The following is a 13,809-nucleotide window of genomic DNA, read 5'->3' as shown; positions in this document are numbered from 1 at the left end:
TTTATTCATGTAAGTATTTAGAGATATAAATTTTCCCCTAAGTACTGCTTTGGCTGCATCCCATAAATTTTGGTATGTTGTCTCAGTTTTATTTTCTTTGTTTCTCTGTTTTTAAAATTTGGTCTTTTACCCATTCATTTTTTTAGGATTAGATTATTTACTCTCCAGTTAATTTTTAATTGATCTTTCCATTGTCTTTAATGGAAATAATTTTTATTGCCTCATGATCTGAAATATATGCATTTAATATTTCTGCTGTTCAGCATTTCATTGCGATATTTTTAATGCCCTGATACATGGTCATTTTTTTGTGTAAGTGCCAGATACTGCTAAGAAAAAGGTATATTTCTTTCTTTATCCCCATTCTCCAGAGGTCTATCATATCTAACTCTTCTAAAATTCCATTCACCTCCTTACCTTCTTCCTTGTTTATTTTGTGTTTAGATTCATCTAGTTCTGATAGGGGGAGGCTGAGGTCCCCCATTGATACAGTTTTATTGTCCATTTGCTCCTGTAAATCATTTAACTTCTCCTTTAGAAATTTTGGTGCTATATCATTTGGTACATATATGTTTAGTATTGATATGACTTCATTGCCTATGGTACTTTTCAGCAAGATGTAGTTTCCTTGCTTGTCTCTTTTAATTAGATCTATTTTTCTTTTGCAAAATCATGATCATTACTCCTTGTTTTGTTTTGTATTCTTTTTACTTTATCTGAAGCATAATATATTCTGTTTCACCTTTTACCTTTACTCTGTGTGCGTCTCTCTGCTTCAGATGTGTTTCTTGTAAACAACATATTCAGGTTTTTAATGCACTCTGATATCTGCTTTCTGCCCCCCTCCTTTCATTCTGTCTTTCCTCCCCTATGTTTTGCTTCTGATCACTGTCTCCCTCAATCTGCCCTCCCTTCTATCAGCACTCTTTTTCTTGTCCCCCTCCCCTCCTACTTCCATATAGGATAAGATAGATTTCCTTACCCAATTGAACGTGTTCATTATTCACTCTTTGAGCTTTATCCAATGAGTTTAAGGTGCCAATGATGTCTACTCTTCTCCCTGCTTTCCCTCCAATGTAATAGGTCTTTTGCATCTCTTTGTGTGATGTAATTTACCCCATTCAGCTTTTCCTTTGTCTCTTCTCCCATTGCAGTACTCTTTCTTCTTTTTTTTTTGAATATTATCCCATCAATGTCAACTTATACTTGCACCTTCTCTCTCTCTCTCTCTCTCTCTCTCTCTCTCTCTCTCTCTCTCTCTATGTATACATATATATATATATATATATATATATATATATATATATATATATATATATATATATATATATCTTCTAACTGCCCTAATAGAGATATAGTTCTTAATAGTTATAAATATCATCTTCCTATGTAAGAAGGTAAGCACTTTAACCTTATTGAATAACTCATGTTTTATTTTTTTTCATGTTTACCTCTTTGTGTTTCTCTCAAGTCTTATATTTGAAAATTGAATTTTCTATTCAGCTCTGGTCTTTTCATAAGGAATGTTTGAAAGTCACCTATTTCATTCTATGTCTATTTTCCCTTCTTTCCCAAAGATTATGTTCATTTTTGCTGGGTAGTTGAATTTTGGTTGTAATCCAAGCTTCTTTGTTTTCTGGAATATTATATTCCAAGTCCTGCAATCCTTCAATGTAGAAGCTGCTAAATGCTATGTAATCCTGACTGTGACTCCTTGATATTTCAAATTGTTTTTTTTTCTGGCTTCTTGCAGCATTTTCTCTTTGACCTGGGATTCTGGAATATGCCTAAAATATTCCTGGGAAATTTCATTTTGGGATCTCTTTTAGGATATGATCTGTGGCTCCTTTCAATTACTGTATTACTCCCTGGGTCTAGGATATCAGGGTAGTTTTCCTTGTTAATTTCTTGGAAGATGTTGTCTAGCAAATGTTGGAGAGGATGTAGGAAAATTAAAACACTAATGTATGTATTTTGGATGAAGTTGTATATGCTTTATATTCTACAAAACATTTTGGAACTATGCCTAAAGGCTTAAAAATCCATGCATACACTTTGACCAAACAAGACCACTACCAGATCTGTATCCCAAAGAGAAAAAAAAAGGGACAAAGACCTATGTTTACAAAAATGTTTATAGCAGCTCTTTTAGTGGTGGCACAGAATTGAAAATCAAAGGGCTGTCCAATTGGGGAATGGCTGAACAAGTTGTTGTATATGATTGTGATGGAATACTACTGTACTTTAAGAAATGATGAACAGGATGCTCTCAGAAAAACCTGGAAAGACTTTCATGAACTGATGCAAAGTGAAATGAGTAGAACCAAGAAAACATTGTACACAATAACAGCAACATTGTATGATAATCTACTATGAATAACTTAGCTATTCTCAAAAATACAACAATTTATGTAGGACTTACAGTGACAGGAGCTGTCCATCTCTCGAGAAATAACTGGTATAGCCTGAATACAGATCAAATATATGTTTTCTTTACTTTTTTTATTTTTCTTCCTTTTTGTCATTCACATAAAAACTTACAAGGAGATATGTTTTACATAAGTTCACATGTATAACCTATGTCAAATTTCTTGCTTTGTCAAAGTTCTGGGAGAGAGGAGGATAGAATTTGAAACTCAAAATTTGGGAAAAAAGTTAAAATTTTTTTACACGTAATTGGGAAAATATTAAATAAGGAAAATGCTGTCTAGGCTCTTTTTTATCATGACTTTCAAGTAGTCCAATAATTCTCAAATTATCTCTCCTGGATATATTTTCCAGGTCAGTTCTTTTTCCAGTGAGGTATTTTACATTTGCTTTTGTTTTTTCACTTTTGATTTTGATTGATTGATTTTTGATGTCTCATGGATTCTTTTGTTTTCACTTGACAGATTCTACTTTTTAAGGAGTTCTTTTCTTCAGTTAGCTTTTGTACTTGCTTTTCTATTTGGCCAATTTTACTTTTTAAGAAGTTGTTTTCCAGGGAAGAGCCAAGATAGAGGCTTGAAAATAGGGACTAGCTTAAGTTCTCCCCCAAATCCCTCCAAACACCTGTAAAAATGATTCTGAACAACTTCTAGAGCTATAGAACCCACAAAATAACAGAGGGAAACAAGTCTTCAACCCAAGATGGCCTGGATGGTCTCTGGGAAGGGTCTATAGCTCTGTGCTGGGAGCAGAGCACAGCCCACCTTGGGCTGCACCAGAAAAGACCAGGCCAGAGTGGATCAGGCAGAACAGGCCCCAGGGCCCTGAATTACTGAACTGTGGCAGTTACCAAACTTCTCAACCCACAAACTACAAAGACAATGGAGCGGGTCAGTGGGAAAACTGCTAGATCTGGGCTGGGTGTGGGAAGTGTGTGGTCAGGCCACAGCCCAGGGTGGTAGAGATGGCTGCAGCAGCAGAGGTGGCTACAGCAGTGGTGGCAGCAGCAACAGCAACAGCAGCAACAGTAGCTGCAATGGAGGCTATTTCTGGCCCCATGCCCACACAGTGGGACTAATCTAGCAGCTGATCAGAGCGGGAGTGCAGAGGTGGCTTTACTGGTGCTGAGGCAAGGTCTCTTGCTCTGCCCTGCTTGTACCTGGGTTGCAGTCCTGGTTGCCAGGTTGTTGTGGGAAGAGGAGCACTGGTGTGACAGAGCTTTGTGGTGGCTGTAGAGAGGGAGTCCTCTAGGTGGTTACACAGCAGAAAGGAGTGCTTGAGATCACTCACAGACCAGAGCACAGGCCAAAAGCGGAGCATCATATCACTTCAGAATAGAAGTAGCTCTGAACACAGCAATGCAAAACTCCTGAAGCCTGGGTCAAAGCATTCTCCAATCTGAAAGTAGTCATAGCCTGACAAAAAGCTCAAAAGTCAATTAATTGGCTGTTGATATGAACAAGCAGCATAAAATGGCTCAGACTACAGAATCTTTCTTTGGTGACAAAGAAGATCAAAAGAAGAAGTCAACAAAGTTAAAGATCCTACATCAAAAGCCTCCAAGAAAAATATGAATTGGTCTCAAGCCAAGGAAGAGCTCAAAAAGGATTTAGAAAGTCAAGTAAGAGAAGTAGAGGAAAAGTTTGGAAGGGAAATGAGAGTGATGCAAGAAACTCATGAAAAACAAGTAAAAGACTTGCTTAAAGAGATCCAAAAAATATGGAAAAAAACACCTTAAAAATAGACCAACCCAAATGGAAAAAGAGCTTCAAAAGCCAATAAAAAGAACAATACCTTAGAAGGCAGAGTTAGCCAAATGGAAAATAAGGTCCAAAAGAACACTGAAGAAAATACTGCCTTAAAAATTGGAATGGAGCAAGTGGAAGCTAGTGACTTTATGAGAAATCAATGAATTAGAAAGCAGAACAAAAAGAATGAAAAAGTGGAAGACAATGTGAACTATCTCATCGGAAAAACCACTGACCTGGAGAATAGATCCAGCAGAGGTAATTTAAAAATTATTGCACTACCTGAAAGCCATGATGAAAATAAAGAGCCTAGATGTCATCTTTCAAGAAATTATCAAGGAGAACTGCCCTGATATTCTACAGCCAGAGGGTAAAATAGAAATTGAAAGAGTCCACCGATAACCTCTTGAAAAAGATCCCAAAAAGAAAACTCCTAGGAATATTGTCGCCAAATTCCAGAGTTCCCAGGTCAAGGAGAAAATATTGCAAACAGCCAGAAAGAAACAATTCAAGTACTGTGGAAACACAATCAAAATAACACAAGATCTAGCAGCTTCTACATTAAGGGATGGAAGGGCTTAGAATATGATATTCTGGAGGTCAAAGGAGCTAGAATTAAAATCAAGAATCACCTATCCAGCAAAACTGAGTATAATACTCCAGGGCAAAATATGTATTTTCAAGCATTCTAGTTTAAAAGACCAGAGCTGAATATAAAATTTGTCTTTCAAATACAAAAATCAAGAGAACCATGAAAAGGTAAACAGTAAAGAGAAATCATAAGGGACTTACTAAAGTTGAAACATTTGTTTTACATTCCTACATGGAAAGATGATATTTGTAACTCATGAGACCTTTCTCAGTATTAGGGTAGTTGAAGGAAATATACTTATATATAGACAGAGGGCACAGGGTGAGTTGAGTATGAAGGGATGATATATAAAATTTAAAACAAAATTAAGGAATGAGAGGGGAATATATTGGGAGGAGAAAGGCAGAGATATAATGGGGCAAATTATCTCAAATAAAAGTGGTAAGAAAAAGAAATTATAATGGATGGAAAGTGGGGGCAGGTGAAAGGGAATGAGTGAATCTTGCTCTCATCAGATTTGACTTAAGGGGGAAATAACATACACTGAATTTGGTATCTTACCCTACAGGAAAGTAGGGGGGAAGGGGATAAGAGGGAGGAGGGTGATAGAAGGGAGGGCAGATTGGGAGAGGAGGTAATCAAAAGCAAACACATTTGAAAAGGGACAGGGTCAAGGGAGAAAAGTGAATAAAGGGGAACAGGACAGGATGAAGGGAAATATAGTTAGTCTTTCACAACATGACTATTATGGAAGTGTTTTGCATAATGATACATGTGTGGCCTATGTTGAATTTCTTGCCTTCTCAAGGAGGGTGGGTGAGCAAGGAGGAAGGGAGAAAATTCAGAACTCAAAGTTCTAAAAACAAAAGTTTAAAAAAAGTTGTTTTTACATGCAACTGGGAAATAAGATATACAGGCAATGGGGTGTAGAAATCTATCTTACCCCACAAGAAAGTAAGGGGAAAGGGGATAAGGGGGAGAAAGTGGGGTGATAGAAGGGAGGGCAGACTGGGGAAAGGGGAAATCAGAATATATGCCATCTTGGGGCGGTGGGGAGGGTAGAAATGGGGAGAAAATTTGTAACTCAAAGTCTTGTGGAAATCACTGTTGAAAACTAAAAATATTAAATACAAAATGTTAACATAATCAATTTTGATTATGTTAAATTGAAATGTTTTTGTACAAAAAAAGCCAATGCAACAAAAATTAGGAGGGAAGCAGAAAATTGGGAGAAAATTTTTACAACTAGTGTCTCTGATAAAGGTCTCATTTCTAAAATATACAGGGAACTGAGCCAAATATATAGGAATACAAGCCATTCCTCAGTTGAGAAATGGTCAAAGGATATGAACAGGCAGTTTTCAGAGGAAGAAATTAAAGCTATCTACAGGCATATGGAAAAATGCTCTGGATCGCTGCTGATTAGAGAAATGCAAATCAAAACAACTCTTAGATACCACATCTCTCCTGTCAGATTGGCTAAAATAACAAAACAGGAAAATGATAAATGCTGGAGAGGATGTGGGAAAATTGGAACATTGTTACATTGCTGGTGGAGTTGTGAGATGATCCTGCCATTTTGGAGAGTAATTTGGAACTACGTCCAAAGGGCCATAAAAATGTTCATACCCTTTGACCCAGCAATACCACTTCTAGGGTTGTATCCCAAAGAAATCACACAAGCGGGAAAAGGACCCATATGTACAAAAATATTTATAGCGGCTCTTTTTGTGGTAGCCAAGAATTGGAAATCAAAGGGATGCCCATCAATTGGGGAATGGCTGAACAAGCTGTGGTGTATGAAGGTAATGGAATACTATTGTGCCATAAGAAATGGGGATGATACGGACTTCATAACAACCTGGAAAAACCTACACAACATAATGCTGAGTGAGCGGAGCAGAGCCAGGAGAACATTATACACAACCGCAGATATATGGATTCCATGAGGACCAACCCTGACAGACTTTGCTCTTCTCAGCAACACAAGGTACAAAGACAACACCAAAGGACTCATGATGGAGAATGCTGTCTGCATCTAGAGAAAGAACTATGAAGTTTGAATGCAGATTGAGGCACACTTCATGCTCACCTTTTTCCCCCCTTTTTTCTTCTCTTTTGTTTTTGTTTTTGGGTTTTTTGGGGTTCTGTTTCTTCTTTCTCATGATTGATTCCATTGGTCATAATTCTTCTCCACAACTTGACTAGTGTATAAATTAATTCAATGTGAAAAAAAATACAAAATGTTATTTCCTCAGAGAATTTTTGCATATCTTTTTTTCCATTTTTTGTGCTTCTTCTACCAAGCTGTTGACTCTTTTTTTCATAATTCTCTTATGTAGCTCTCATTTATTTTCCCATTTTTCTTCTATCTTTAATTTCATTTTTTAAATCCTTTTTGAGTTCTTCCAGTGGATTTTTGGGGACAGATCATTCTTATTTCTGAGGCTTTGCATGTAGACATTTTGACATTGTTTCCCTCTTCTTTGTTTCGATATTCCCTGTCACCACAGCAGTTTTGTATGATCAGAGCTTTTTCTTCTTTTTTTATTTTCCTGTGTATTTTCTGACTTTTAAAGTTGAGCTCTGCTTCTGGGGCACAGTCGCAAACTTCTTGCACTAGATTGCTGTTCAGGGACCTCTGGGGTTGGCAACTAGCTTGCTATGCTTGGTTTGCCTGGTCTAGTAGTGTCTGGTCTTAGCTTGCCAAGGCTAGTCACTAGCATTGCTGAACCACAGCTGGAGGCATCACAACTGGCCCATTGTGCTGCTGGCCTCATTAGCCAGGACTATAACAACTCAGTTGCTGGTCTGTACTGGGATTAGGGACTTCCCACTAGCCTGCCTGGACACTACCTGTGGTGAGCTATGCTCTCTTGTTACCTAAGTGAAACAGACCTTTCTTGTAGTCATTCTATGTTGTGTTGGGCTGGAAAATTGTTTACCCCTTCCTTTTGTGGGTTTTATTGATCCAGAATTTATTTTTAAGGCTTAATTTTAAAATTGTTTTGAGGGAAATTGGGGAGAGCTCAGCCAGCTTCCTGACTTTTCTCCACCATCTTGGCTCTATCTCTCTTGGTTTAATCTTAAACATCTTATATTCTTTTATATCTTAATGAAATGTTTTCCAGATTGATATTTTAGGTGACCTTACCTAGAGGGGAATTGATGATTTCTCATTTCTTTTAGCCTATGTTCATGACTATTTATTGTCACCTTCCAGTATAGCTTAACAAAACAATTATTTTTTCCAAGAATGTTAAAATTCTTCGTTTTTCCTATTACATGAATAGCACACTTCTTTTTAAACACACTTATGAGTAGAGAGCAATCACTTCCCTAAACATTTTCAATAAATAATATCATTCAAAAATTTAGCAACAAAAATGCACTAAGTACTTTGTTTCATGATAATGTAAACTATTCTTAATTTACCACCAGCTCTGAACTTTGCTAGCACTAAAATCTTCCTTTTAATTCTCCATGAGAGTGGAAATCAATCTCTAGAAATATTAAGCTTTTTCAATCCCCTTTGCTTCCATACTTTTGAGTTCAGATGTTGGCTCTGATACTTATTTCTATGACCTGGGGCAAGTAATTTCTTTGGGTCTGCTTCATCATCTCTAAAATTATGGAGTTAGACCAGATGACCTCAAAGGTTCCTTTCAACCCTGTACCTTACTATCATATAGATTTTTGCGGAGTACAGCAAAATTCTACATGATGTTCATTTTTCAATCCCTTTGCAAAGGATTTCATTACTAAAGTCCCCAAAATATAAAAGTCATTTCACCTATAAAAATGTGCCACAACACAAAATCAGAAGAAAAAAATTAATAATAGCCAGACTTTATATGGCACTTTAAAGTTTGCAAAGAACTTAGTGAATATCTTATCTTATCCACACAACACTTTGGGAAGTAGGTACTATTGTTATCCTATTTTATTATTGAGGAAACTGAGGAAGACATAAGTTAATTGACTTGCCCAGGGTCATGCAGCTAGTAAGTGTCTGAGATGGGTTTTGATCTCAAATCTTCCTAACAACAGGTCCCACACTAAGTTCTATGCCTCTGAGCTGCTAATAATAGTGAGTCTGCAGTGCAATAAACTATACAAGGCTAAATATTCTCCTTAGTTTCTTAACCAGTTTTCCGCCCTGGTAATTCACATTTTTAATGAAAGCAGTAATTTGTCTCTGCTTGCAAAACAAAAAACCTTAGAGCTGGAAAAGAACTGTTATTAGTTTCACTCTCACAGGTACTATTGCTTATTTTATTCATCTACTGAACCTAAGTGAACAGGGCACAGTACAAATCCTGGCCTGCTTTGAGTGCTTTGTCTAGTGTTCCTAGGGTGCCATATGGTGGTGGAACCTCAATAGTAGAAAGTGTTTAATGACTATCCTGGCTGTCAGTTGTAATGGATGCATTGCTGCTATACTTGCAAGATCTATGAGTAATTCTAACCAGGTGAATGACAGTCACAAATCCCAACACAGCATTCAGTTGTTTCAGATTCTGAAGATTTTTTTTAAGAATGTGAAAGCTAGCAAGAGGAAACAGACTGGTTAGAGAAGGTGGAACATGCCCTCATACATTATGAAATATTCAATAAATAGCAAAGATGCATCACAGTCTATCATGTTCTTGTTCTCTTCAGCCTTGCCATCTGACTTCTACACATGGAAGTAGCACAAATTATTCATTTGTTCATAATTCACTATTTTAGAGAGCCAGCTAAACTTCATGAAGACTAAAAACTTATATAGTCCCAACCAAACCTGTTTGCTCCATAAGCAGTGATCTAAACATAAGCACAAGGTGGGAAAAGAAGGAAGAAAAATGTGAAATAACATTGAAACAAATTATCACATTATTATGATGTAAAATGTGGCTGAGAACACAGGAATGATTTCTGGACACTATTATTTCAAAATTTCCCCTTTCTCCCCAAATTGTCAACTTCATGGTTCAATAGCTTCAGACATTGAGAATAATTCACTGCTTAAGCACCATTACTAGTATGACAGCTATTCAATTGAATTCAACAAACTTGCCTGGACTGTTGTGATAGCCTTCTGGTTAGTCTCTACACCTTGTCTCTCTGTACTCCAATCCATCCTCCCCTCAGCTGTCACATTGATTTTCCTAAACAGGAAGTCTGGCCAAGTCACTTCCCTATTCACTAAACTCCAGTGGCTCCCTAATATATCCAGGGTCAAATATAAAGAAATCTGTTCATCCTTTAAAGTCCTTTATAACCTACCCCCTTCTTATATTTCCAGTATTCTTTTACCTTACTTCCATTTACATATTCTGTGATACAGTGATAGTGGCCTCCTTGGCAACACTCCATGTCCCAAATCCTGGTATTTTAATTCTATGTCCCCACCTACCCAGGTATAATATTCCTCCTCTTCTGCATCTCTTGGCTTTGCTGATTCCCTTCAAGTCTCAGCTAAAATCGCACCTTCTGCAAGAAACCTTTCCCCAACCTCTTTAATACTAGTGCCTTCCCTCTGTCATTGTCTCCAATTTATCTTGCATGTATGTATATGTATATGCTCACACCCACATATGTGTATATGCATATACATGTATATATATATATATATACATATGTGTCTGTATATAAAATATTGTTTATACACAATGGTTTGCATGTTACCTCTCACATTAGACGTGAGTTCCTTGAGAGCAGGGGATGTTTTTGTTTGTTATTTGGCCTTTGTATACCCAATGTTTAATATAATTCCTGAAACATAGTAGGCACTTAATAAGTGTTTGTTGATTGACTTATTTTGACTTGAACACCTTCAGCTTTCAAGGTGTTATGGTTACATATAAAAATATTAAACAGACTCTTCCCTTGAGCATATAACAGGTATAAGTATGAATAAAGATATGATAATTTGGAAAAGATTTCTTCTCTCCTCGCATCAAAGGTACCTAAATTTTGAAATGGTCTCTCAAAGGGAGAATATTTATCTTTAATTATCTACTTCCTTTCTTGATACCTTATGTGATGATAATAATAATAATCTTGCAGGATTAGGATTATGACTAAATCCTATGAATAAGGAAAAAAAAATATTTGTGTGTAAGGCCAGCTGATTTATATGGTGATCAAAATATTGACTTGTGATTGTTGGAAGTTTCCTTTTCTAATAAGAGGCAGGGCCAGGAAAGGCAGACATGGGATTTAGTCCTAAAGTCACAGAGCTGGGTTATTTTACATCAGAGAAGTTTGTAGTGATAGCTGTTAGTCATTTTAGGGGGTAGAAATTCTCCACCTGATCAAGTCTTGTATAGTCTTTGCCTGCATTATAAACATGTTTGGAATAATGGAGTTTTGGGTGACTTGCCTCATCTATGTAATATGTTAAAACCATGCAAGGCTTTAGAAAGGAAGGACAGAGGTAGGACCCTAGGTCCCTTCCACTTTCCCATCACAATTCACTATGTGATCATATTGACTGTGATCAACAACAAGTGTGGAACTTTGTAGGTAGTAGGAAGCATACAATTTTGGAACTTAGAGTTCACCTAAAACAGCAGTTCTGTAGAAAAAGTTCAAACTTTTTGGTCTCAGGACTTATTTATAATTGTAAGCAGAACTTTTATTTATGTATGTTATAGCTACTTATACTTACCAGATTGGAAAACTGAAAAAAAAATCTAAAAATATTTAACTAATCTAAAATAAAAATAATAAATCCATTAAATTTTAACACAATATATTTTATGAAAAATAATTGCTTTCTAAAACAAAAAAATTATTGAGAAGAGTAGTCTTATTTTACACAGTTTTATAAATGTCTTTAATTTTTAACTTAATAGAAGACAAGTGGACCTATATTCAATCTGTTGCAATATTTTTTCACTGAAGCATATGGAGAAATCCGGCCCAAAATAGATATATAGTTGGAAAAATTGAGGACTATATCATTAGAAAAATAATATCTTAATGAAAATAATTTTATGACCTATGAAAGGGTATTGGGACCCTCTGAGTTCCACGGACTATACTTTGAGAAGTGCGTCCTTAAAGCAAAAGCCATCACATGCCATGAAAAAAATCAACATTCGATAGTAATTGTAGAATTTTCCAAAGAATTGAGGATGATAATAATTCTTTTCTAACATATTTTAATGACCTTACTTAACTTGGTTTAGCATTTCATATTAAATGACTGATTAAAATCTAGGCATGAAGACACACACCTGCAATTTTTGATACTAGGAAAAGCTGAGACTAGTGGAATATGAGTTTGGGGTTTCTGAAAGACTAATGTCATCTGGCACCAATATTGTACCCCCTCAAGAGTCGGGTCACTAGGCTTAAGGAAGGACAAACTTGTCCAGGTTGAAAAAAAATGGAGTAGGTTAAGACTTCATGCCAATCAGTTTATCCCACTGCACTTCCAGCCTGGGCAAGGTAGGAATATCCTGAATCCAAAACAAAAAAAGGGTTATAAAACCAGATTAGCTTTTAAAGGATATGTTTGTCTTCTCCATTATCAATATTCAAAATTAATTCCATTGTATCATTTAAAGGCTACCTATGATGAAGCTAATAATGTTTGTTTTGGCAATACAATACCAAAACATATAAAATCTAATAATCACCGCTTTCATATGGTTGGATTTATTTCCATGCTTTTTAATTCTTACACATATGTATGTGCAAAATTATATGTCTAATTCCATGTTTTCTGTGCCCAGAAAATGTTAATAATAATCTTTTAAATAATTGCTCATCTTTTCATCCCCTTTAATTTCTTGTGGTCTTCATTGTGAATACCAGTTATTGCACCATAATACAATAATCTACTATGGGTAAGTTTAGAGTTGTTTTCCCATACGTTAAATGATACTAGACAGCTATTCTTTTGAGTCTCCCTTTTAGTAGCTTTTCCTCCTATTGTCATTAGCAACTCCTTCTACCACCTTCTAATTTTTTTGTTTCTATTCTTCTATGAGTTTGAAAAACAAATAACTTGAGTTTTTAGGGAAATATATATGTGTGTGTGTGTGTGTGTTTGTGTGTGTATGTGTATGCATGTGTGTATACATACATATGTGTATGTATGTATGTATATACCCTCATACATACAATGAGTGAGACCTGAAAATCTTTCTAGTGAGTAGAGTTCATGAATTCTAAGACATCCATTTGGGTCTTCCAGAAAACAATTTTCTTTCCTGGGTCTTTCTGTGTTAGTAATGGCTAAAGATGCTAGATTAATGATCTTTTGGCACAGTAGATAAAGTTCTGGGGCAGGAGGCAGGAAGATTAATCTTCCTGAGTTCAAATCTGCCTCAGAAACCTACTAGTGGTGTGACCCTGGGCAAATCACTTAATCCTCTTTGCCTCAGTTTCCTCATCTGTAAAATGAGCTGGAGAAGGAAATGCTAACTCTTTCCAGTATTTTTGCCAAGGAAATACTAAATGGGATCATAAAAAGCTGGACATGACTGAAAAACAAATGAACAGTGAAACAAAAAAGTGAATCAATATTCTATGTACCACTAAAGGTAGTATTTTGTTTACCTTAGGTTTAAGATAGTTCATTTTTTTTTACTTTTAAAGAAGCAATCTGTTATGGCATTTAATGTCATCTGCTTCTTCCTCCTCCACTAAATTAACAGATAAAGTTGTTTTTCTGCTTTCAAAAAAGCTAAATAAGTTATTTTTTGCTGCACATTTAATTCCATTACCACTTGCCAGACATGGAAAATCATATAAATTCAGGGAAAAGAAGATATAAAAGTCAAATTAATATCTTTTGGATTAAGTCCTATTATGGAGGGATTATTCCTTGTGTAATATATATGAATGTCTTCCTTTTTAAGAAGCAGTTGATTTGTGCCACCATTAGACTATTGGCTAACCAGCTCATTCTGGGTTCAGCTGAATGCTGATGTCTCATTGTTGATCCATCTGCAAAACCTGGTGCCATATGCCAGTTTACTTTTGGGTATCTGGAAAAGGATCCATTAGAGAAGAAAAGACTTGAGCATCATTGGAGGAGTGTTT

This window comes from Trichosurus vulpecula, chromosome 5 (genome assembly GCF_011100635.1).
Source record: "Trichosurus vulpecula isolate mTriVul1 chromosome 5, mTriVul1.pri, whole genome shotgun sequence".
NCBI lineage: Eukaryota > Metazoa > Chordata > Mammalia > Diprotodontia > Phalangeridae > Trichosurus > Trichosurus vulpecula.
The sequence above is the reverse complement of the archived record's forward strand: the minus strand, read 5'-3'. Positions refer to the sequence as shown.